Here is a 27,625-nt window from a genome sequence, read left to right on the forward strand (position 1 = left end):
TCCTTAGACATGACTGAACGGAATTCACCAACATAATACAGATATATTTTTGATTTCTGTGATTCCCCCTACAAATCCCTAGAAACAGGGATGAACCCTAGAAAATTTATATACATCCCCTTTTATCACTTTTAGTTTTAACTTTATGATTTCAAATTACTAATATCTGTATCATCAGTAGATATGCATTTTCTCTTAATTTAACTGCCTCACATGTACTGTTTAGTGCTCCAGACCAGCCTTATTTTGTTAAGCTGATACCTACCAGTTAGTGAAGGACCATTTCCTTCTGCAACTTGTAATGAGAACTACAGTTAAACCCTGTATTGCCCAGCAGAGTAATTATGGTCCTGCTAGACACATCAGGGTTTTTACTCTGCTTTGTGTACAAGTTCAATGAAGGTTTTTAATAATAGTGGGGAATTATTAGAAGTTAAAGATGAAAAAGAATATTCATTTTTTTTTCTCTTGCAACACTGTTTTTTCTGAACAACCTACTTATATTAGAGAACATTTGCATTGAGATACATATAAATCCTGATTAAACTATTTGAGTTCTAACTGCTAATGATGTAACTAGTTATTAAGTACACCTTGTACTGTGTTATTTCTTTTTCAGACACAAATTGATCATCCTGCTTCCTTTCAGAAAGCCTCTTTTCCCTCTAAAGGAAGCCAGTTTCAGTTGCTTATAAAAAGATTTTAACAAAATGTTATGAGCTGATGCTATCTCTCCTGGACATCTGCCTCAAGCCATTGCTTTTGGGGAAAATACAGTCAGAATAGTCATATAAAAAATTAGTCTAGGGAAATTATCTTTTTATAATGTAAAATCTCAAATCTGACATTTTTACAAAGTGTACATTTAAAGTCCCACTATTTAGCCATTTAAAAAGCGTTGTGGATTCCTGCCTGAGAGCAGCAATTAAAAAGTCCAAGCTGTTGCTCTTCTGAAAAATCACTTTGCATTTTTAACTGAGTTGCAAACTGTCACAAAATAGGAGCTTGTACATATTCAGATTATAGCTGTCTAAGTCTCTCTATACTTTATCCTTGCACCCTATGTAATTTTCTAGTGCATGTACTTTCCTCACTGAAAGCCCAAGCAGGAGTAGAGCTGATGCTTTGTGCTATTCTTACAGATCAAATACACTTTATGCAGATAAAGACCTGTCTGGTGAAACTGCACCTGAAATCAGAAGCAGGAGAGGGAACCAACAGAAGGAAAGAAATGGATAGATGTTGAGATATCTACTGAAATAATTACAGAATCACAGAATGGTAGGGGTTGGAAGCGACATCTAAAGATTATCCAGTCCAACCCCCCTGCTCAAGCAAGTCTGCCTAGACAAGGAACACGTCCAATAGATTTTGAAAAACTCCAGAGAAGGAGACTGCACAACCTCTGTAGGACAGCTTGTTCCAGTGCTCTGTCATCCTTACAGTAAAGTTTTTCCTTAAGTGGAACAACTTCCAGAGGGAAAAAAAAAATTAAAAGCTAGTGGGACCTGCTGATTTCTAACTGGGAACAGGCTCTTTCCTATCCAATACATCACTGAAGTTGTTTTACATTACAGAATCATTTTTGCCAACGGTAAGCTACTCAGATTTATTCAGATCCTTGATAGTCTAATTTCTAATTATCACTTACTCAAAGCCAACCTTTTAGATCTTAACATTTTATTTTGGGGTTGAATTTTGTTTTCTGGAGTGCTAAGTGGATGAGTCTCCACTGGAATGACTATCTTTTGAATTGTGTACTGTCTAGACATAGAACTAACTTGGTTTCTGGAACTTCTAAAATTAAATGATCACATCTAGATTTGGAAAACATTTCACAACCACTGTCAAAAACAGAAATCAAGTCATTTTGTCAGTCATGTCACAGTCTAGATCATGTTGCTCTACAATGACCTTGATCAATAAAATACAGATTTAAACAAAGTATAATTAGAGGAATGAGAATAAAATGGCAGAATAGCCAGAATTAAAGACAAAAGTTAGTATGATGTTTTTATTCTGAAATGGTAAAATACCCATTGATGCCAGATTTTTAAAAAATATTTGGTTTCCAAAGAAGTTGGCTCTTTTTTTTTACTCTAAAGGCATGAACTGGAGATGGATCAGTGCTGAAAAAGATAAGCCCAGCTGTGAAAGAAACTCCAGCATATATCCACCTGGATCTAGGCATGCTTGCCTGTGTTTATAGTATCAAGCCCTTAGTTCTGCCCTATTTTTTAGGAACTTTATTCATGTGAAAATAACTTCTAAGGCTTGATGAATTCTCTTCAGGCTTTGTGGAAGTATACCATACTTGGTTGGTGAATTGGGCAAAGATTTGTGTACCAGAAGAACGTGGTGTGAGAGTTACAAGCAAAGTTTAAGAGACTTTCTAGCTTGAGAAAAAAACAAAAAATTGAAAAACATCACTCAAAATCATAAAAAAACCAAACAAAAAAACCCAAAAAAAACTATACCAAAACCAAAGAAACAAAACCCATACAAAATCTTATAGGCTGAGATAATGAATCAACAGCAGCAAGAATACTATCTGGCAGAATTTTTTTAGGACATAGAGGCACTTGAAAGACAACAAACCTTTCCTCATATAGTTAGAGGAGCTATTATCTCCACCTAATAATATACTTCATTGAGATGCTAAATTGTTCTAGCATTGAAAATTTGCATACCAGAAAATCTGATACTATGAAGGAAACTTCTGCTATCCTACTTCCACTGAGAGCAGAAGCTGAATGCAATAGTTCACATGGGAAAAATTTCATTTGTTTTCCTCCCATTAGATTTCAAAACACTCCAGCTTCTACTTTGCCAAATATCTGAAACAAATCCAAACTGAAGACGCTTTGTGGTTTGCCTATGACACATAGAAACCGATATGAGTTTATATAAGGTCATTTGCTAAAATTTAGTGAAAGTGCCTTGCAGCTTTATTTAGGTTTTTGAAACACATCTGCCTCCTTCAGACAATTAAATAAATTTCAATATTTAAACAGGAAGCATGACTGATGCATGCAAATCTGATTGACTAAGCAGGCAAAAAGCGTGAAACAATAGCTGTGCTACATTAATTCCTACTTCACCACAGTGGTGTTTACCCAGATACCAAAAATGAACCTTTAAATATAAACTTTCTTAAATATCTGTTACACATCAAAACACATTATGCTACACAGCAAAGGATTCAAAAAAGGTAAAGTCAAAGTTCTCAATTCTATGAAGTTTTTGGTAAAAAGTCATAGAATCATATCACAAAAACAAGAGGAATAAAAGGTTCCAGCAATGGTTCACATTGTTTCAATATTCCAGTGATTTCTCCCACCAGAAGTTTGGATTACTGTCATGGTTTGACATGACAGCCATTTCTGATAATGGGGAAGGGGCTATAAAGATGGCTCCCGTAAGAAGTTGCTCAAAACTCTCCACAGCTCCAAGCCAGACCCACTTCTGAGGCTGAGCCAATCAGGCACCTCCATGATCACTTTTAAAGAGGAAGAAGCCAGAAGAAGAGGGTTTTTCCTGTTTCTTCTGGGCTCTGTCCTCCCTTCTTTTCTAGATAGTGGTGGTGCAAGGAGTTGGAAGAGAAAAAGAAGTGACCATGCGGACCCCAAGGTCCATGAGGTAAGAGAGGAGGTGGTGTGCTGGAGCAGACACCCCTCTGTATTGTATGGAGAGGTGTGCTGAAGCAGAGATTTGTTTACACTTTGTTAAAGACCCCGCATCAGGGGCAGTGACTCACTTCTTTAAAGATCCCATGCCAGGTGCAGTGGCCATGTCCTATGGGAGGGACCACATATTCACAGAAGCTGTAGCTGTGGGAAAGAACCCAAGCCAGAGAAGTTCATTAAAACTGTGCCCAAAGCAGGCCATGTCCCATGGAAGAGACCCTGTATCTGCAAAAGCTGCAACTGTGGGGAAGAATCCATGCCAGAGATATTCACCAAGGACTGCATCCCGTGTGAAGGACCATGTATTGGCAGAAGCCGCAGCTGCTGGGAGGAATCCATGCCAGAGATGTTCACTAAGGACTGTGTCCTGTGAGAGGGATCTCATACTGGAGCAGCACAAGAATGTAAGGAGTCATTCTCATCTGAGAAGCAGCAGAGCCCATCTGTGAGAGACTAACCACATCCCCCATTCCCTGTCCCCCTGAGCCATCGAGACAGGAGGAGGTAGAGATAATGGGAGCAGTGAGCTGGGCCTGGGAAGAAAGGAGGGATGGGGGAGGGAGATCTTAAAGTGCTGGTTGTAATTTTCCTTATCATCCTACTCGCTTTTTGCTTTTTGTTCTGTTCTGTTTCTTGTAGGCAGTAGAATAAAGTTTTCTTACATTCCTCTCTAAGTCAAGTACAGGAGTCTGTTTTGCCCAGAACTATAATTGGCAGCGAGCCCTCTCTGCCCTTGTCTCAATCCATAACATCCTCAGTTATCTTTTTTCCTCCCATCTTGCTGGGGCCCATACCATGCTAAGGAGGGTGAGGGTGGATATGGGCATCAAGCGAGAGACTGTCGTGGTACTTCATTGCTGAGTGGATAAAACCACAACAATTACCAGAACATATTTGCATTACCACAGCACTGCTGTGGACTATGTAGTACAGCTCCAATACAAGAATTTGGGAGTTTAAGACTGCAGAGAGCAAACCTATCTATCCAACCTCTGAAAGAGATAACTATCAAGAGCTCAACAGAAAAAAAGCAAGTCAGTGATTAATTCTCCAGCTGCAAACACCAGAAACCATTTTTGAGAGGCGTCAATAAATTTCCCAAATTTCTTTAAATGTATCAATATAATACAAATGTCAATATGATATTAAAAGCAACAATACTTTAATTAACATTAAATTAAATCTGTCAGGACAATATTTCACCTAATTATTAGTCACAGAATCACAGAATCACAGAAAGGGTTGGAAGAGACCTCAAAAGATCATCTAGTCCAAGAAACCTTGCCAGAGCAGGACCACCTAGAGTACGTCACACAAGAACTTGTCCAGGTGGGTTTTGAATGTCCCCAGAGAAGGAAAATCAACAACCCATCTGGCAGCCTGTTCCAGTGCTCAATCATCCTCACAGTGAAGAAATTCTTCCTTGTATTTCTTTGGAATCTCTTATGTTCCAGCTTATACCCAGTGCCCCTTGTCTTGTCATCGGATATCACTGAGAAGAGTCACTGCAGTTCTTCAGTGCATCCTCTCTGTGAAAAAAAAATTAAATTAAAATACCTTTAAATGTGAAGAGGGCATATGTTCTCAGGACTACTGAATTAAAGAAGTATCATAGCATAAAAGCATTGTTTAGCTGGAAAACTGCAAGAAAATATTTGTAGCTGTTACGTATTTGAAATACTTGCTTTATGAAATTGTTAACCCTGTAGAAGTACAAGCTTTAGCAAATTGCTGATCATGTAGAAGGACAGGAGGCCTTCATTGCAGAACATCTAACTCTTATTGTTATCCAGCAAGAACAGAATCTATCTTGCACCAATCAGATTAAGACAAATGAATAAGCAACCGCTCAGGCCTGTCCTATGGTTTGGATGAACACCAGGAAGCCAAAGGAACACAAGAAGGAGATGTGACAGAGGGGTAACCTGGATGGACTAAGACAGGACAAAGAGTGGAACTAAATGAAGAAGTGTAATGAATATGCATAGCTAGTCTGTATAAATGTAGAAAGTTTTACTTTAAATGATGCACAGACTTGGTGGAGAGATCCCCTGTGTGCTCAGTGTTGCAATAAAGAATACCTGCTTGATAGTCACATTGGCTATTGAGTCCTGATTGCCATCTTCTCAGCATCACTATGGTATGATATGTAGAAATGTAGCACATAGTGTCATGAATTAAAGAATCAACTGGACTGATATCAAGTAACTGAGATCACAGGGCTTAAGGGCTTAATTCTGCCAAATGACTCCATATACTTTTACTAGAGGTTATAAGCAGATCAAGAAGCTGCCTACATACTTCAGTAGGACAAAATATGCCCTCCATTATATCACTGGAAAATCGCTCATTTAATGAGTTTTGATGTATTGGTAGTTCCCCTAGCATGGCTGAGAATAGCATTTGGCCAAATACATCTGCATTCTGAAGCAGTATCTATTATCTGTAATAATTTTCCCTAAAGAATGCCTGGGAACACTTGCAGATACTATACAGTGACAGTGACACAATCTTTTTCCCAAGCTGTTCCTTAAGAAAAATTATTTGGAAAAAAAAAGTTCATATCAATGGGCATTTCAACTTTATTCTATTAGAACAGGCACTAAGGAAAAAGTAAACTGAAAATTTTGGAAAAGTTTAAACTTGGATTTTTTCCCCCTTTCACTCAAGTACTCTGACTCTATTCATTTCTAGTTTTTCTGTAAAATACTTGAGCTCTAGTGCTATACAACAAGCTAAACGTTAGTGTTCTGTTAAAAGTCATATAATAACCCAGTTACAGTATATTTAAGCTAATTTCCTAAACTCAAATCGTAGAATAACAGTAATCAACAAACAAGTTTATAAACTACTGCTAACTCACAGTCTGAAGAGGTACTACAGTACTGCACCATTAAAACCCATACTGTCATCCTGAAACACATAATCAAAGTAGGTCAGGCATTTCTAGTTCTGAGATGGACATATTTCACAATGTAAATTTCTCTATTAATATTAAATGCAACTTGTTGGCTGGGCAAAACTAAAACTTTATGTTCAACACTGATGTTTTGTTCCATCAAAGAAAAAGAAAAAGCAGGATGGGATGAAAGCTTTCCTTTTTTTCATAAAAGCGGGAGAAAAATGTTGACATCCATCAAAATCATATTAATTTAGTCTGGGATTTTCAAAATAACCTGATCTCCTTGAGTGCTCACATCCTTCTTGGGCAGTTTGGAAATCTTTCCTCCATACACAGAGAAGCTGACAGATTGACAGTGTAATGATTTGAATCCTTCACCAAACAAGAACACCACAGGCGAGGGATGAAATCAAGACTGTTTCTCTTCTGTCCCTCAACCTTCACCTGGAGAGAGCTGCTCAGTGGTTGAAAGGATGCTATATCTTTCAAACCAGTATGATCTTCAATCATTTTATTAGCAAGAAAGGTAGTGCACATATGCAATTGTTTACAGTTTCTAAAAATAACAGTTTGTCATGATCCTGACCAGCAGACTATTGTACATAGAAGAATTAGTGATCCATACAACAATTAACTTGAATGGAACCAGAACTGTGCTGTAAGGTGTTGGGCTGCACTGCATATACAGTTCAGCCTTCAGGTTGGTGTGATGCACAGATACCCTACCCACAGGATAATCTCAGCTTGCCTAATGTAGACGAGGATTCTGCAAGTAACTATGCTGGTTTCAGCAATTACATCTCCTGCATCACTTTGTCTTTACCTAAAAGTACAGTAAGAAGTTCTCATGTGAACATCCTCTGTGTTTGATGATAGATATGATGGATAGAACTGTTTTATTGTAAGAAAATCTGATAACAGCATGAATGACCAAAGCAGGACAACCGTTTCTACAGACTGAGACTGCACCGTGTGCTGCAGGCTGTTTGGAGGCACATCTGGTGCTGCATAACTCGGAGTCCACAGGGTTCACAGCCTCTGAAGGGATGGAAGATTATCAACCTCTTTCCTTATTGTATTAGCTCTTAAAAATAGTAATTTAAATTATAATTTAACAGTACTAATTGATTAGTCTGATTTCCTTTCTTCCTTGGCAACATAACTGAATAACCTCTCCTGGCACAAAACACTGTTCTTTTGAGGTTTAGGATTTGCCAACATTTTTCAGTGTTACATCTAGGAATTTTACAGAGAACAGTTTCAGACAGGAGTCCTATTTTTCTCACTCAACATATCTTGCTATAGAACAAACGTGAAGTTACTCTATGGAGGAAAGATTGAAGTTCAAATTAAGGGAAGCATAAAAAATTTTTGCTCTGACTCTTCTATGATGCCACATCATCAAGCTTTTGTCTTAGATACGTGATTCTTACAAGGCAACAAAGCAGTTTTGTTTATGTCTTTCTTGGTGGCAGAAATATAGAAAAGAGCTGTCTGATGGAAAGAGAGTAGAAGAAATATATAAGAAACCTGCAACACAAAAATTTGCTATAGGTGCAATACTACCTCAAGATTTTCCAGTGTCACTTGTATCCAAATAGCAAAAATTATATGTTATAATCCGAGACGTAATCAAAAGAGTATTACAACTGTTTTTAAAGCACTAATTTAAAATAAGTGTTTTGAGAGATTAAAAAGACAGCTCAATTACCCTCATTATAGGAAGTCCAAAGAAATTTCTGTGTTTTCTTTCAAGAATATGGTACAAATGGAGACTGAGGTTTATAGTCTAATAGCTGAAAGAGCAATGGCTTATGTATCAACACTTCTGGTAGAATCCAAACAAACAAAATAAGAGGTCTCTGCTGTGAAAAAACAAAACCAAAACCAAAAGGAACTGATAAGACAGATGTCTACCAAAGTCTTCAGGGACTATGCTAATATTATTCAGGAAAGGAATATTGACTCTTCCCACCCCAAGGTACAACTGTTTACATACAAAATACTAAGAAAAGGAAGTCTTTAAAAGACACCTGTGCAGAGCACTGCAACACAACGTTTTAGCTGAGGATAAGACCAGGTCAACCAAAACATCTTGCCTGAGGCAGAAACTTAATGGCTAAGTCTCTGTATTATTTTCTCTAATACTTTGGTTTGACCAGTTAAATTGTGAGATATACATTTAGAAAAAAAAATTTCAATACTCCGCCATTTCTAACATTTCCTCCATATTTTACATCTTTATTTTTATCCAATTGCTATTGTGTTCTGCAACACAAAATTCTGACAAGGATAGTCTCAGTATAAAAATACAGCTTATGCATTTTTAAACAAAGAGGTGAAACAAAAATAAGATGAAAACCAGAAGCAAGTACAAATGAATTGTGAAGATCAGCATTTCTTGAGGAGCTTTGAGAAAGAGATATAGAACATCACTGCTGCAACCAAGCTATATGGTTAGTACCAGATCCTGAGGGACGGAAAGCTCATGGTTTGTGCTTAAAAATGCCGTAAAAATAGGCCAAGTATGAGAGAGCATCCAAATCAAAATGAAACTAACAGAAAAAGATCAGTATAGACTCTATGACCAAGGCAGAAAAGAAAAAACATGACAAAGAATCCAAAACACTGCTTCATTTTTTTCTCAAAGTCAAAGCTTAAAGAAAACAGGCTCTAGACCACACATAAAGTAAGAGAAAAGGAGTATCTGGGAAAAGATATAAGAATGATAGGGCGTAATATCACTTTTAAAAATGATATATCAGTCAAGTGTGAAAATTGTGGAAAGCGAATGACTGTAGTGGGAGGAATTCTTGATGGGGAGTGACAGGCAGTATTACCTCAGAAGCAGCTATCGGTCTGAGGGAAAGTAAATGGACTATTAGATTTAATTGAAGTGCCAAAAGGAATACAAGGCCACAAGCTGCCAAAAGTAGTAGTAGTTAAACTGAAAGAGAAGTCAGACTGAACTAAGGTAAAACAACTTGCATTGACTATGTCGTCTTCAGCATGCATTGAGCATATGCTCACGTGAAAGATGAAAATAGATATCTGAAACTTTCACTGGGAGAAGTATCTGTTTGAAGTGTATTCAGCATGATCATAAGTTTTCCCTCATTGCAAATCTGTGCAAAAATGCTCTAATTAAGAAAGTGCAAAAAAACACCTTGCAGGCAGAAGGATTTACCTAGTTGAATGGATAATGTCCAAAATGAATACAGCTACCCCATTAGTCATACCTCAGGAAATATCCCACTTGCCCTGGGAATATGAGTGGATAAGCTCAAAGCAAGAAATGAAAACTAGCAGAAGATAAACACTCAGGGAAGGGAAGGGAAGGGAAGGGAAGGGAAGGGAAGGGAAGGGAAGGGAAGGGAAGGGAAGGGAAAACAGAACTTTTCATCTCTCTATTTACATAAACAAATCTAATTGTTATATAAGAAATTAATATTTTCAACTACCTACAAGAGGAAAAATTCCAAAAAGGTTGATGTCAAATATTTTCCTGTACCTCTATACATCAGTAGTGGTCTAGCAGGTGTCTTTAAAAACACATAACACATGTATACATGTTGCATATTCAACACTTCCTTTCCAACATGCTGGTTCCCAGACTGCATTTGGTTTGTGTTCAGCAATCAGTCTGGTTTAGTAGAAAGTATGTACATTTTTGAAGGTCTAAAGTGTATGAAAGCCTGTTTAGGTGATGTTTTGACATGAAGTGGGTGTAAAGAGTAAAAAGTGACAAGAGGCTTTCGTCAGTTCTAGAAGGACCTCAAGTACTCAGGTTACAGCTAGCTTAAATAAAAATCTAAATTTTATTTGATGCAAATAACAGTTCTAAGAGCGATTATTACATCAATGGGTGTGGTAAACAATAAACAAGATTAAGGCTATCACAACTATCTCTTACGCAAAAGATAGTAAAAGGAACATAGATTTCATAAGTATTATGAATCATGCATCGAAAACTTCATTTTATGTAAGGATATCAACTTACATAAAGTGATACCACTATGCTGCAATGATATAAAACAACAATTATAAATGAGCTTCTGGAGAAGAGCAAACCTGAACATCAGTGTTCTCAAATAAGCAAGAAAGAAGCCTACTCACTTTTAGTCTGTGCATGTAAGAAATTTAAGTAGCTCTTGGGAAAAACATAATTACTAGTCATCCTCATTCCCATGCAGTGAAATGATAAAATAAGGTTGATAAAATAAAAAACTACTAAAAAATTTGCCCTCTGGTCTGTATTTAGTACTGTTAAATTATAGAAACATTCCACCAAGGAATAGGATGTTACCTGCTGACATTCTGTTAGCATAAAGCCAGAAACAAAACTAGAAGATATGTTTATCAACATATCAACTTATTGATCACAGTATCAAAGAATCTTAAGGGTTGGAAGGGACCTCGAAAGATCATCTAGTCCAAGCCCAGTGACAGACCAGGACCACTTAGAGTAGGTCACACAGGAACTTGTCCAGGGCACATTGCTGGCTCATGCTCATCCTGCCGTCAAAATTCTTCATTGCAGAAATGTGGGTCATTAAATTTTCAAATCATCACATGTACTATGAAAGAACAAGAGTTCTGTTTTGCCGAGGTTCCTACAACACAATGACCATTTCTATATCTAAAGAAAGAGAAGACTGAAGGGAGATCTCATTAATATTTAGAAGTATTTTAAAGGTGTATGTCAAATGGATGGGGTAACACTTTTTTCTGTAGTGTCCAGTGGTAGGACTAGGAGTTATGAACATAAGCTGGAAAATAAGTCATGGTTTGACATGAAAATCTTTTCTGGTAAGGTGGAAGGGGCTGTAAAGATGGCTCCTGTAAGTAGTTGCTCGCAACTCTCCCCAGCGCTGAGCCAGACTCACTTCTGGGGCTGAGCCAATTTGATGCCTCCACGATCGCTTTTTAAGAAGGCAGAAGAGCAGGCTTCTTCCTCCTTCTTCTTCTTGTTTTTTTCTTCTTCTGCCCCTTCTTCTTCTTCTGGCTGGTGGTGGTGCAAGGAGTAAGAACAGAGAGAGAAACAACCATGCGGACTCCAAGGTCAGTGAGGAAAGAGAAGAGGAGGTGTGCTGGAGCAGAGACTCCTCTGCATTCTATGGAGAGAACTGGTGAAGCTGAGATTTATTTTCATTTCTTTAGAGACTCGTTTTGATAATGACCCTGTATCAGGGGCAGAGACTCATGTTGCTAAAGCTGGCCCCAGACCAGGGGCCGCAATTCACTTCATTAAAGGCTCCGAGCCAGGGACGGTGACTATGGCTGGAGCAGATCATGTTCTGAGGAAGGCATCCAATGTTTACAGAGGTTGTAACTGTGGGAAGGAACCCACGACAAAGCAGCTCATCAAACTTATGCCCAAAAGAGGCTTTATCCCGAGAGATGGACCCTATAACTGCAGAAACTGCAACCATGACAAACAATCCATGCCAGAGATATTCACCAAGGACTGTGTCCCGTGTGAAGGACCCTGTATTGGCAGAAGCAGTAGTTACTGGGAGGAATCCATGCCAGAGATGTTCACTAAGGACTGTGTCCTGTGAGAGGGATCTCATATTGGAGCAGCACAAGAATGTAAGGAGTCATCCTCATCTGAGAACAGAGAAGCAGCAGAGCCCATCTGTGAGAGACTAACCAAATCCCCCATTCCCTGCCCCCCTGAGCTGTTGAGACGGGAGGAGGTAGAGATAATGGGAGCAGTGAGCTGGGCCCGGGAAGAAAGGAGGGATGGGGGAGGGAGATCTTAAAGTGCTGGTTGCAATTTTCCTTATCATCCTACTCCCTTTTTGCTTTTATTCCATTCTGTTTCTTGTAGAGTAACTTTCCTACTTTACTATCTAAGTGAAGTACTGGAGTCTGTATTGCCCAGAACTGTAACTGGCAGCAAGCCCTCCCTGCCCTTGTCTCAATCCACAACAATCTTGCTTATCTTTTCACTCCCATTCTGCTGGGTCCTCTGCCATCTTAATGAGGGTGGGAGTGAATGGGGGCACCAAGCGAGAGACTGTTGTGCTGCTGCTGTGCTAGCTGGGCCAAACCACGACATGTAAGAAGTTCTACTTGAGGAAAAACTTCTTCTCTGTGAGGGTGAGGGAGCCCTGGCACAGGTTGCCCAGGGAGGGTGTGGAATCTCCTCGTCTGGAGGTTTTCAATACCTGCCTGGACATGTTCCCGTGTGATCTGATCTAGGTGGACTTGCTGATCTCTAGATGATCTCTAGAGGTCCCTTCCAACCCTACCATTCTGTGATTCTGTGTTTGCCTCCCAAAGACCACTGAGTATGTAACTGATACAACAAAACATGTGGTTTAATGACACTTCGAAGCCTAAACATTTGCTTGTAACAGGACATTGAGCTTATATCTAAAATCAACGATTTTATTTAATAAATGAAGACAGGTTTTTCTGATTGTCAGTCAGATAAAAAATAAAGACTACGAACAAAACTTCCTTTCCAATTTTACTCCCACAATTAATTAAGGTCCTGTGCACTTAAAAGTCACATCCCTTTTTTCAACTCTATCTCTCTTTATTTGCCAGCTACATTGTCAGTAGAAATCAAATATTGATATTGCGCTCCAAAAGTACACAGCTCCTGTCTTGTAATTAATTCTTGACACATTTTTATGGATTCAGGGTTTTTTTTCTGAAAGTATTTACAAAGAAAAACAATAATACAAGAGCAATGTTTTTTTTAAAGAACTCGCTTCGTCTTAAGACCTTTTCCCAATTTATCTTCTAAACTGCATGGAACCTTCCCACCACCATCAATTGTATATCCCTTTGTTCCTAATGGACTTTTGAAACAGAAGACCCTTTAGTCAATGTCTGGTTTACTCTTAATATCTTTGGGCCAACGTTAATACCTGTGTTTCAAATAAAATCCTTTTCTTCTTCTTCTTAAACTGTTCCCAGTCACAATGTCTCACAGCCTCAGTGTATTTTCAGTCTCAGTCCAGAGAAATATTTCAGAGACAGTTCTCATCTCTCTAACTTCTTCCAAGATCTCTGCTGCTTTTTCACACTAACGATAAGTGATTGCTTCAGGGCTAGTCCAGTCTGATTCATGTGGCTAGTAACATCTTTTCTCTTACACATGACTAAAATGACCAGATAGAGAAGAGAGAAAAACTTAATTCAAGCCTGACACATAAAGATGTCTACAGAATTTTTGTGATGTGGGGCTTTGACAGACTTAATTCTCAGAAATCAATTCCCGAGACTTTCAATTTGCAAGGGTCTGTATATGGAATAAGTAAAAGTGTTTGCACCTGTACAAAAAACAAGACAGGTGTGCTGCCTGTCTGGGGTCAAGATCAGGGATGTGGCCAAGAGAGCGCCACGGCTCATCACGGATGCAGGCTACTACCCCCTACTTGTGTTCCATGTAGGTATGAATGATGTCATGAAGCATGACATATCTGGAATTCAGATGGATTTTAAATCCTTGGGGGAACAGGCAAAAGGTAGAGGGGCTGAGGTTATTTTCTCCTCTATCCTGTTCACTGGTGATAAAGGAGGAGTCTGTAATGGAAAAATCAGCCAAGTGAACTCCTGGCTCAGAGGCTGGTGTCGGCGGGAAGGCTTTGGGTACTTTGACAATGGATCCTTCCTTGGGGACTACAGATTCATAGGACGGGATGGGATTCATCTCTCCCATAAAGGCACTGGATTATTTGGGAGTAGAGTAGCAAATTTAATAAAGAGGTCTTTAAACTAAGGGACTTGGGGACTGGGAGGAGAAGCAAAACAGAACAAGCTGTCCCCTCTAGCTGGGAAACAGGGCAGGACAGGGAATGCAATGATAAGTGCCCTTCATCTGCACACTGGGCTGAGATACGGAAGGCTGACCACCCTGAGAAAGAGCCAAACCAGGGAGGAACCTCCTGCACCCGCCCAGGGGAACCTGTGTGTTTGAGTAAGCCCCTGCGCTGCCTCTACACCAATGCACGCAGCCTGGGAAATAAGCAGGAGGAACTGGAGATGTGGGTGCGGATGCGGGGCTACAACCTCATTGCAGTCACAGAGACGTGGTGGGACAGCTGCCATGACTGGAGCACAGCCATGGAGGGCTATGTATTGTTCAAGAAACAGAGACTGACAAAGCGAGGAGGTGGAGTTACTCTCTATGTGACAGAGTAATTAACGTGTACCAAACTGTGCCTGGATGGGGATGAGGAGAGAGTAGAGTGCTTATGGGTAAAAATGAATGGGCAGGGCAAGGCAGGTGATATTGTTGTAGGAGTCTGCTACAGGTCACCTGATCAGGAGGAGGATGTGGATGAGGCCTTCTACAAACAGCTGAGAGCTGCCTCATGATCACAGTCCCTAGTCCTCATGGGGGACTTCAACCACCCTGATATTTGCTGGGATAGCCACACAGCCAAGCACACGCAGTCCAGGAGGTTCCTACAGATTGCTGACAACAACTTCCTGTCACAGGTGATCGAGGAACCAACAAGGAGGGGTGTGCTGCTGGACCTGGTACTGATGAATAGAGAGGGCCTGTTTGGGGATGTGAAGGTTGGAGGCAATCTTGGCTGCAGTGACCATGAGATGGTAGAGTTCAAGATCCTGTGTGGAAGAGGCAGAACACAAAGCAGGACCATGACCCTGGATTTCAGGTGAGCCGACTTTGGCTTCTTCAAAGATCTACTTGGACAGATCTCATGGGATATGATTCTAGATGGTAGAAGTGCCAATGAGAGCTGGTCAATCTTCAAGCACCACTTCCTCCAGGCCCAGGATCAGTGTGTCCCAGTGCGTAAGAAAAGAGGAAAAGGAGGTAGGAGGCCTCCATGGATGAGCAAGGATCTGCTGGGACAACTCAGGCAGAAAGCAGCCACCTATGAGAGGTGAAAACAGGGCCTGGCTTCTTGGGAAGAGTATAGGAACATTGCCAGGGCATGCAGGGGTGCAACTAGGAAGGCTAGAGTCCTTCTAGAATTAAATTTAGCCAGGGATGTTAAGGACAGCAATAAGGCATTTTTCAAGTACATCAGCAGCAGAAGGATGGTGAAGGGGGATGTGGGCCCGCTGCTAAACACTGAGTGTGCCCTGGTGTCTGAGGATGCAGAGAAGGCCAAAGTAGACTGCTGCTCCTCATAAACTGCTCCAGTATGGGACCTCCCACGCTGAGGCAGTTACTCACACCCTGCCCCAACATGAGTCATTCACCAGGAGAACAGTCTTTCAGGGACAGACTGCTCCAGTCTGAGTCGCTCATGGGATCACAAATCCTGACCGGCAAATCTGCTCTGGCACAGGCACCTCCCCATAGACTCCCAGGTCCTGCCAGGAACTTGCTCCAGGATGAACTTCTTACGGGGTCCCAGCCTTCTTCCTGCATTCACCCGCTCTGGCATGGGCTCCTCCATGGGCTGCGAGTGAATCTCTGCTTCCCGGTGGTCCTCCATGGACTGCAGGGGGACAACTTGCTTCACCATGGTCCTTACCACATATCACAGGAGAGCCTTTTCAGTGCCTAAGCACCCTCCTCTCCCTCCTTCTCTATTGACCTTGGTGTCTACGGAGATGTTTTCACATTCTCCCGTTGCTGCTGCAGTTTTGTAACTGCGCCACAACTTCTTCTCAAGTATGTTATTCACAGAGGTATTACCTCCATCACTAATTGACCAGACCTGGGTCAGGTGCAGGGTCCAGCTTAGAACTGACTGGCACTAACCCTTTCAGCTACAGGGGAAGCTTCTTGCAACTCTTTTTGTTTAAAGAAGCCACTTCTTTAGCCCCTCTACTACCAAAATACTTGTCCCATTCAAAACCACTACAAGCAGCCAGGGAGCTTTCAGGGTGACAAGAAAGCAGAGAATTAAATTAATATAGCTTAAATTCAGAATGGATCATCATGGTCATAGCATAACTTTTTCTATCATGCAGATTGCATACATTTCTGCAATAACCTTGGTTCTGAACTTACAACAGCTGTCTGCACTTCAATGTCTTAACTACTCACCTTCTCACAGATACACACAAAAAAACCTCATCACAGTTGTCCTCTGCTCATTTCTTGTCTTGGCAGCAAAAAATGCAGTTATCCAAACCCAAAATATTTCTGTAGAAGTTCAGCAGTTAAAAACTTTTAAAAGCATTTCCAAACTTCTTTTCCTCTCCCTGATTTTCACTTAATTAACTGCCAGAGCTAGTTTTATATTTATCTTCAGAGAAATTTAACAGATAAAGAAGTTTAACAGCCACTAATATTTGTCTATGTGACTCTCTCAGAACTACTATAAACATTTGTGTCTGGATGTGTAATGATCACAAACTGCTACAGTTGGGACGTGTATAAGCATCAGTTTTTGTATTACACTTAAATATTCAGCATCCAGACATAATTATTTCCAGCTTCTCCAGCAACAAAAGTAACAGAGAAGCTGCTGTGTTTCATATTGAAAATGTTTAAATCTGCCCAGTATACTGAGGGGCAAGGAGTACCATTTATTAATTAAAAGAAAAAAAAACAAAACCAGACAGCAAGAGCAAGCTAGAAGAAGAGTTTCCATTTTAACATTTTAGGAATGTGCGTGCTTCTTGGCATGCAAATAATCTCTAACCTGATTAGATGAGTCACTGGGGTTTTTTCCCTCGAATGAGTTCTTTATGGCAAAGACAAAATACTTCACCCAGTGTTGCACTTCACAAAAATTACCTAGAATATTCACTAATATTTAACATACTTATTGGCATAGATTTCAAGTAAACACTCTGCTAGAAAACACTAGTTAGATGTAATGTAGGAAAACAAGTATTTTGAGCAGTTTCTGCTAATACATTCCTTACACAACTTAATGTGCAAACATTGCTGGCCCATTACTGTGAAGAAATGAGGAATTTTAAGGACTATTAAGTATTCTTCAAATAGATCAGCTGAAAGTTATTCAACATAGGTGTTCTTATAATTAGGTAACATTGGAAAAATGTAATGTTTAATGGTCCTTGTACTATACCTTTCTTCCTGAATAAGGATGAATATTACCATTCATAATTAACTCAAATCTCTGTTCCAATAGAAATTAAAAAAAAAAAAACAGTAACTTTATTTTTATAGCATTTTAAACTACTGTTTTTAATAATTATTTGTATATTACTTAGTTCATACTAACAATTACTGGATTTCACTGGAAACAAAAATACTGAGATTCTTGGAAGTGACTGGGGTTTTTTCCACATTTCATCTAACCGGAATGGAATCAGGAAGCCCAGGGAATTTTACTGTTTCAGATTTGCTGTTATAACTTTATTATTCCAAATGACACAGGTTAGTCCCAAAGATATTCAAAAGGTTGTTAAAGACTCTTTAAAAAAAAAAAATCACACAGTGATTCTATGCAGAGAAACCTGGCATTTGTGTTTAGAGTAAGCCTTTACACTAGTTATGAGGTCTAGAAAAATTACAGATATGCAATGTTGGTGAATATTTCATATATATTCAGTGAACCTCCTCCCAGTCAGCAACATTTTCAATAGGTTTAAAAACATATCTCTGTTTGTTCAAGTATACTTATTCAAAACAGTTATTTACTTATTAAACAGCTAACCAGACAGGTGCTATTCAATGAGACAAAAGTGTTTTTTCTTTCAAAGTTTAAAATGTGTGTGTTGTCACCCTGGTGACGGAACCAGTAGCAGTTTTATTTAATCAAGGAAGTAGCTATGTCTCAGAAATTGTTACAGGACTGTGAGATTAAATTAATTAACCCTGCAAAGGTACAACTATCCTGCAAAAATATACATTTAGAAGCTAACGTATGCCAAAGAAATCCATATAAAGGACTAAAAAAGCTTGCATTCCTTGTGAGGTATATTTGGGGAGTGGTAAATTTCTATTACACAGCTTTGAGAGCTGTTAAAGGAGGAAATTACTGTAGCTAATATATGTTAGTAAGTAAAAGCAATTTTCTCAGCATGTTTCTGGTATTCTCCAATTCAAAACTACATTTAAAGATTTTGGAAGCTGTCAAACAAAAGAAAAAAAAAAGTGAAAATAAGCAGAGAAGCCCAAACAGTAATTACACATTTGTACATTCTTCTTTTTGAAGATCCAGTAAAGAGTCTGGAGATCTTACTTGAATTCCAGACTGAAGCTGTTGGAGTGTCTCTTCACTTCGACATCTGTCAACGTAAATGCACTAAATATTAGCATAAAATTTTCCTGTATCCCAAACAGTGAGGGTCTGAGTGCAGCCTTGGAAGCATATGAGAAAGATAAGAGTGTATATGAATGTTCATATGGAGTATAGCATAGACATATATATTGCAATACATTTAACTACATACATTCAACTGGGAAGACATATAGTGTAATGAAATAATTTTTGAAGAAAGGTAGTATCCAGGGAAATCTTCAAACAATGCTGCAAGATATGCTTCAAGATATGCTGCTTGATACTTCTCCTCAAAGTCCTGTGCTGGAAGAAACATGAAGAATTGTTCATCCAACTATCCAAGGCTACACAAAAGGAGGTCCTATAGTCCCTGCTGCCTTTGACCCTGGCAATCTGTGTTACCAGGTAATGTTTGGGCATATGTCTACCTGGATCAAGTTGTGAGAAAATAAAAACAGTAAAACCTTAACTTTAGAAATATACATTTTTCCCCCACATCTGTAACTTAAACATAAGACTTTTCTCAGTGGTTTGGTCTGGTTGTTTTTAGGGTTTTTTTTTAATATAGAAAAAAAAAAGGGAAAGGAAATTGCAGGATAATTCACACAAATGTAGTGAAAGAGAAGCTGCTGCACACATCTTTGGCTTGGTCGAGCTTTCATGAAGTGTAATAGATTTCAAGAAAGTAAGTTTGCATGCATTTATAATACAAATAATCATCAGTCTCCCAGAAAACAGTGAAGTTTCTTCTGTGTGAAGGCAGGATATGAAAGATGATGCAGATGTATCATTTGCAAATAGATGAATATCCGCATTTGTGAAATTCATGAAATTCTTATTAGAATTCTGAAAACAATGTAGATAAAGTATATCTCAAGGAGAGGAAATCGTAGCAGATAGTATTCTGTTCAGTTAAACACGAAGATAAATCATCTCACTGAAGGGTAAACATAATTACAGAACCTGTGGGCAGTGTGCTTTGCAAATTTTATTGACTAAAACCATTTGACTTCCTGCAATATACTTGTGAAATGTAACTAAGCAGTTAGATTTCAAGACTAAAACATTTTGCAAGAAACTGAAGACTCACGTTGTTTATTATCCCCAAATACTTCACTTCATAAAAGTCTCAAAGAGTATCACATGGAGGCACTTTTTTTTTTAATACAGACTCTATTCTTGCAGAGTGAAACAATCTATACTCAATGACAGACATATTACTAAGAACTGAAAAGTTTAGGATGGAGGGGAGGAAAGTGAAACCCATGGTACATTTTTTAAAAAAAGAGAAAATTCTATTAGAACTTAAAAAAAAAAAATCTACACAGTTTTGAAGTACAATTAGTGATTAGATATCAAATTCTATTACCTTTACAATGATTAATGCAGTAATCAGCCATGGGGTACTGCATCAAATAACTTTTTTTAAAAAGAAAATGTCCAGCAGGTTTTTTTCTCTTTCTGTGCAAACGGTATAGCAATAAAATCATGCCTCTGTGGCAAAAGACAGAAATTTAATGGAATTAAGAAAAGCTTTTGGGTTTTCAGTGTAGGTAGTAAATCAGTCCTGGGAGAGAACCTTTTTTTCCCATCCTGATTAGATCAGCTGATTTGCAAGATGCTGGAGAGGGACAACTGTTTCTCTATCTTGTTTTTTCTGTATGTGAACTTACCTTCACACTATAAGCAGTGTTTGTTACCTCATGGGATTTTCTGAATAGTGAAGTTCATACAGCTTAAAGGTCTCTGGATCTTGATAACCACCTACTGTTAGGTTTAGAAAGGAATTCTCTTTCCTGTCCCATGCAAAATTACCAATTTGATTACTTGACTCCATATTACAACTCTTGTCTTTATGCCTTAGCAAGCTCTAAATGTCTGCTTCAATTTGTCTTTTATTGTTCAACTTGGGGCCCCACAGGCTCAACAGACTGAAGCAATTCAAGAGAAAGTAAGGTAGAACTAGATCCATTAACATGAAAAAGGAGAAGCAGGTTTTTAGCTTTCATAAACTGAGACATGTCATGTTATCTGTTAGCCATGAGTGGGAAATGAGGTGAACAAAAGCACATAGCACTGCAGAGATGGAACCTCAGCTGCTGTCTTCACTTCTCATCTGTTAAACAAACTATATTAGTCATTGTCATGATTTTGTGTGGAGCTGTTTCTGGTAATGGGGAAGGGACTCTAAAGATGGCTCCTGCAAGAAATCGCTCAGTTACAGCTTTGTTATTGGAATGATGATGGGCTACGAGTGAACTGAAGTGTTCAAAAAATGAACAAAAGAAGATCTTGTTTAGTGAGATGACCAAATGATCCTAGAAAGTGTAACGTGCTCCTTATGTCATAAGATTGACAAAATTAAAAATTAATTTCCAGAAGAGTTCCTACCAAAGCTGTCAGAAGCAAAAATCCTTCCTGAATCAATGCAGTCATGTGTGTAGTGCTAAGGCTACAGCAACCATGCACGACAAAAAAGAAAAAATATCAAAAGGGACACAAGCATATCTGTGCAAAGACTTGTTCTGTAGTTACAGGGTTCATATCACCTTGATTCTACCTTGAGTGTAGATTCAGTCTATTGCAGTTCCACCTCCAATTAAGCTAGGAGCTACAGGTAAAGTAGAAAACTTTACTAAATCTATCCTTGTGTTTCTGTTCTGCTCTTCCAAGGGCTGAAACTCAAAAGCACAGAGTAGAAAACTGAGGCACGGTCTTTACTGCCTTTCTAAAGTAGATGCATAAAAATAAATAATGATTAACATGAGGCCAAACCAGGCACATCAAAACAGGTCTGATAATTCTTGCTAATTGCAGTTAATACATTGTTTGAAGCTTTCTGACAGATCTGTACAAAAGTACCATATTTTATGCCATGCTTTTCTTTCATGACATTCCACGCATTAATAAGACAGTTCTCAGTTTCACATCTTTATCAGTACATGAGCTAATCTTGTTTCTGTTATTCTGGAGAAACTCCATCAGACACTTAGGACTGAAAGTTTTGCACTGGGTAATGCTTTCAACTTTGTTTCAGTTGGAAATGAGAAGGAGGTCATCTGTTACGCAAAGTGAATATGCCTGTTTGAAAAGGCTTTGAAGTCTTAGCATTGCATAGCTGCCGAGAATCAAGCTCCAGCTGTTAATTTTAATATGACATAGAGTGTCATTAGAAATAATTTCAATTTATGTCATTATTAATGAACAGAAAGAGAGGATAACACCTTATTAGCTACATGCCCTGAGTGATGAGAATCTGTGAAGGCGGTCCACAGAATGATGTTAAAAAAATAAAAGTAACATGATTAACATGTGTATTCCTAAAATCTGCAGACAATCACAGTGAATTCTGACTGTGACTATATTACTATTGATGCTACTTACTAGATAAGGAAAAAGAAGCAATTAGCAACAGATAAACATAACTGAATGGCGTGTAAACAAGAAAAAGCCACTCTTCAAGTAAACTGCAGGATATATTGTTTTTCTGCATGAGAGAAGATTACATGCTTGTAATACCATTACTTTGTAGTCATTATATGAATAAACCTCTCACACCTTGATTTAGACTCTTTGTTACTGGAGCACAGGTGGCTCTGAAAACATTTTACTTGGTCTGCTACTAAGACAGACTCAGTTGTCTTCCCTCTGTTACAATGTCCATACCATACCACGACTGAACATCTGAGAGAGAGCTGAATTGGCTAGTGTAGTAGGCAGTGCCAGACTGAAAAATAGATTGACAGATTGACCAAATGTTTGGGTTTTTTCTTTCCCAGTAGCCTGCTAATGACAAGGAATAAGCCCTGTTCCTTTGAACAGTGAGTGGCTCTATTTATTTAACTTCTTACTTTGTCTTCCCTTGAAACGTCTGAGTTCACATTTTTCATTCCCATTACCTACTGTGCTGATGCTCTAAGTATTTTTATACAGAATCACACAGAATGGTAGGTGGTGAAAAGGACCTCTAGAGATCATCCAGTACAATCACCTGCTAAAGTAGCTTAAACTAGATCAAGAATGCATCTAGTAGGGTTTTGAAAAACTCCAGAGAAGGAGACTCCACAACCTCTCTGGGAAGCCTGTGACAGGGCTCCTTCACTCTCACAGGAAAGCAGTTTTTTCTTATGTTCAAGTAGAACTTCCAGTGTTTCAGTTTGTGCTCATTTCCCCTTGTCATATCACTGTACTGTAGAAAGTAGACTGGTCCCATCCTCTCAATACCCACCCTTGAGGTATTTATAGTGTTGATAAGATCCTCCCTCAGTCTTGTCCAGGCTAAACAGTCCTGGAGCTCGCTACTTTTCCTTGGTTTCTTTCCCCCTTGCAATCTGTTTCTTGATTGGCTTGAGCAAATCTTTTCTATTCTAATTCTGCAGTGAAGATGAAACCCTAGATAAAGATAAATCAATGCCAAAAGTTATTCCACATTGGAAAGTTGTTTTAAAAGCTTTTACTCTTGGATTCGTGGCCATGTACAAATTGAGAGGAATTTTAAGAACATTTTGAGACTGTCAATCTCTATTGGCTTTGTTGTTGGGGTACAGGTTCTATTCCCTTCAACAAAGGTGCATTTAATGCTTTAGATATATATATTGCAAACTATCGTAAAATGACTATGTGATAACATTTGCTAGCAACTTTGTTGAAACTCGAGAGCACCAGATCTCCCCATTTGCTGAAATGAACAAAGGTTTCAGGCATTTTTCCTTTGACCTTGTCTTTCCAAGCAGAATTTTACTTAGTGGGAAATCTAAGCCCTGAGGTTTTGTTATCCTGTTACTTCAATTTTATGATCGCTTAGCAATTCATAGTAAAAAAATGTGATAGAAGGAGATGGAAGGGAATGCCAAAGGAGAAAGTATTCTGATAACTCCTGAGGGGTGTAGATGTACTTTGTAGTAGGTATACTGTGGTAACTACCACATAGTGTGGAAAATAATCTCTAACTAGTCAATTTTCACATGTTTTAAGTCTTCACTCATATACTTCTAAAAATTGTGATTATAATGTAATAATTAGTAGTGATCACAGAATGGATTTTTTTTTCCATACTGCTGCTTCTTGTAAAAGTCAAGAGCAAGAACCAACAATAATCAGCAAAAACTGTGGGTGAATGGTTCGCTATGGAGGTATAGTCTTTAAAAAATAAGAATTTAAGGAGTCTCTTATATTGATGCATTGCTGAAATTGCCAGACATCCAAGAGGAAAGAACATGCACATTTTACATTGCATTTAAAGCAATATATATATACTCAAAATAAATGTATACTCAAAATAAATGTAACTATTTAATTTCACTTCCAATGGTAACATAAAAACAATGCAATAAATTCTGTTTTCAGTTGCCACGGAACACTGCCTTTTATGAATAAAGTAGTTGTGAAATTAATCTAAATATATCCTCATAATTGTAATGGTATGTGTAGATTTTCTTAATTGACAAAAAATGGCCATTAAAAAATAAAAAATATGAAGTATTGTCCTTTGTGTAGAACTAGTCTAAATACTTTTAGTAAAGCTCAAAACCAGATGCCTGAGTGTTTTCGTAGTTCTCCTTTCACTACTGTATTTTAACATTATGGTTTTATAAGCTTTGAGTTTCCTTTCACATTAGTCTTTAGATTACTTATATGACTTCCACTTGCTATTCCTGAAATGTTCCTATTTAGCTTTTGAATAAAACATTGAATATAGTGAGAAAGTAATCCTTTCAGATTTCATTTATTAACATAAATCATATTTTAAAAGATCTTTGAATGCAATCTGACTGAAAGACTATTAACCTTAGAAACTCTCTGATTTTGATGGTATACAACACATCAAATTAAAAAAAGGTGACCTGTGTAGACAAATTGTTCTGCCTTCCTGCTTCTGGTTTCTCTCTTATATGTAAACAAGTTCTGAAATGTTTTTTGACTTTTTTTTCCTCCTTGTTTTTGACCTTTAAAAGACTATGAATATCAATGTAGGATTTGGCCTGCAGGAAGACTTCTTTGAGGTATGAAATAGCCACAGTGTACGATGTCTCAGCATATCTAGCATGTGAATCTTCCAACAAAAAACACTTTTGCCTATACGTTCACCAGACTTGATAGAGAAGTTAAACAAGCCCCTTACACAAACAAAAGAACTTGTTTATTTTTCAGACTTTCTTCTTCTAATACAGCAGTGGTGTTTTCACTGCAATTTTCTTCTCATGATACTATGAACAGGAAAAGGAATTTCTAATTGAGAAACAAGTGGGAAATAAGTCCTTTAGAAAGCATATAAAATGTCTTTCAGTCTGCATCGACTCAGTGAATCTAACTGATCTTCTAGCTAACCTTCGAGCTTTTTCATTTATTAATAACAGGTAAGCTGTATTCTGTAGTCTGCCTATACAGAGAAAACAGAAGAAAAATTTCTCTCAAAAAAATTGTCTTTATGTCTGAAGAGATCAGTTTTCTATGTGTGATGTTAATTATTAAATGCTAAAATTATGGACCATACATTTCACCAGTTGATGGATAAACAAATTCCTTGTACCACTCAAACGTTTCTAAAATGTTTTAAAAGATATTGTATACAAATATCTTACAGTTACAGAATATTATCATTTTGGAGATAAGCTTTATAAGTATTTGCAAATAAAAGATAAATCCTCCTCTTACTGCAGAGGAAGATATTTTCTCTGTTTTAAGCCTGAAAAATGGCTAGTAATGAGTATTGTTTCTGATTGCTTGATGGTGATTTATTGAACCTCTTAAATACTGTTTTTTGACAGATTTGTCAGATACATTGTAGAGAAGGAAAAGTTTTTCTTCAAATCAGAGAAGGTTCCATGACTTTTTTAGCTTGAAATGGATATTAGATATTAAAAACTAAATTTCATTAGATATTAGAAACTAGAAACATTAGATATTAGAAACTAGAATTATGTATTATTTCAATCTGAAAGAAATAGTCAGCTATTGCAGTATGTAAATATTCACTATTCCAAACATGACATAGCAAACTGAAAATAGTCTACACAAATTCATTATGCAAAATATCAGAATGCTTGTATGTATTCTTCTAGCTCCTGTCTGTGTTTTTTGTGTAACCAGACTGTGGGATCATGCAGAAAGCAGGGAAACCTCAAGAGTTTACATGATTGAACAATTCTCGTTCTCTACCAGACATGAGGCTCCATTTACTTTCAAGTTTAAGAAGGACAGGCAGTCATTTCTCACAGGTGAGAGCCACATCTAGGTTACACTCAGGCTGAAGCTCTGCAAGTGAGAATGCAAGAGACACAGAGGAGATACTATTCTCATTTAGTCACTATTAAGTTAAAGCAAAGCAAAAGTCTTAATTGCAGAACAAACCACTGGGGAGAAGTCAGAGTCTGTGCGAATTGAGAGAAACAATAATGAGAAATTAAAAGCTTAAGCCTAAGGTAAATGTCTTACTTGTTTTTGTGCCACCTGCCTGAACCAAGTGTTACATGCCTGAACTGGTAATTGTTGGGAGTAACACCACTATATCAATGGATTTTGTGACTGAAGGTCACAATTACTAATTCCAACCTACTTTTGTGCTCCGCTGCTCACACTCAGGTTTAGGTTGACAAATGCAGAGACCCAACCGTGTAGCAGATACTGCCTGCCAAATTACAATTTTGATGCTGTTCTTCTGTGTGAGTTAACAAAGGTGAGATTTTTATAGCAAATCCTCTTTCAAACACTTCCATGAATACCTCTATTTAACTCAGTGCAGATATCTTTAAAACTCTATTTGAAATACAGACCAGTCCCAATTAGCTTTATTCACATTATAACAAAGACAGGAGTTTAAAGAAATGGGACTAAAAAAGGAGCAATTTAATTTACAATAGGTGCTATAAGGCGATATGAACATGCCTCAGGATTCCTTTCTGTCTTTCTGATCATGAAGTGACCCTGAGTGGCTGTTATACTCAATAACAAGCTGGAGAAAATAGATGTATGTTTCCAGGGGAATTCTTTGTGGGTGGGCAGATCAAATGTTTCATAGTTAAAGCCCAACACCTGCAAATCTTGGCTATTTCAATCAATGTCAACTTAAAAGGGAGGAGAGAGAAAGCTCTTTTTCACATAGTCTTCAAAAGTGTGCTAAGAAAATAATTTCTTGTGAAAGTGTACTGTGATTGAGGTTTATTTTGGAGTGGAGTCATGGAGTTCTCAGGTATGGTCATGGGAAGATCAAGAAAAAGAAATAGCTAAAAGAATTATCTAGTTATATTAAGACCATCTTGTATGGTGAGTGATGACATTCTCAGAGCTAGTAAGATTATCACTGCTGGCCTTTTAAAAATAGTATTCTAAAACTGTAGTAGACACAGGGTCAGTTTCACTGAAACAATTTTCATTTTGCTGATTCAGTAACTTGTTCAGCAGATTGGAAATTAGATTGATTTTCAGAGAAACGGAATCCCTGGAACTCTATCCTTTCCATATCATCTGATATTCTCAGGAGTTAGTTGCACACAGGACAGCAAAAATGAGGAAACAAAAAAAGCCATAAGTGTCTGATTTGCTATATTATCCTCTTTAAAATTATTAAATGGCAAAGTTTTACATGAAAACAATGTAACTAATGTATTATGGCCAATAGGGATCCAGCATGATCTGAAAGTTATGACAGTTTTTTGAGATGGATGACAGTACTATGAGGTTTGGCTTCACTGTCTAAACATCTTCTTAGAGCTGTGTACTCTAAATGTTGTTAGCAAAGAATACTTTAGGTATGCCAGAGATGTCAATTTGTACTTACCATTACACTTTGTTTCATGGAAGATTAAGTGCTAGAAAAGTACCATTAGCTTCATTTCAATGATCCTAGAAAATATGGCTTAACTTTGATGATTCAGTTGATGTTTAGTACAGGTTAC

This window comes from Colius striatus, chromosome 3 (genome assembly GCF_028858725.1).
Source record: "Colius striatus isolate bColStr4 chromosome 3, bColStr4.1.hap1, whole genome shotgun sequence".
Lineage (NCBI taxonomy): Eukaryota > Metazoa > Chordata > Aves > Coliiformes > Coliidae > Colius > Colius striatus.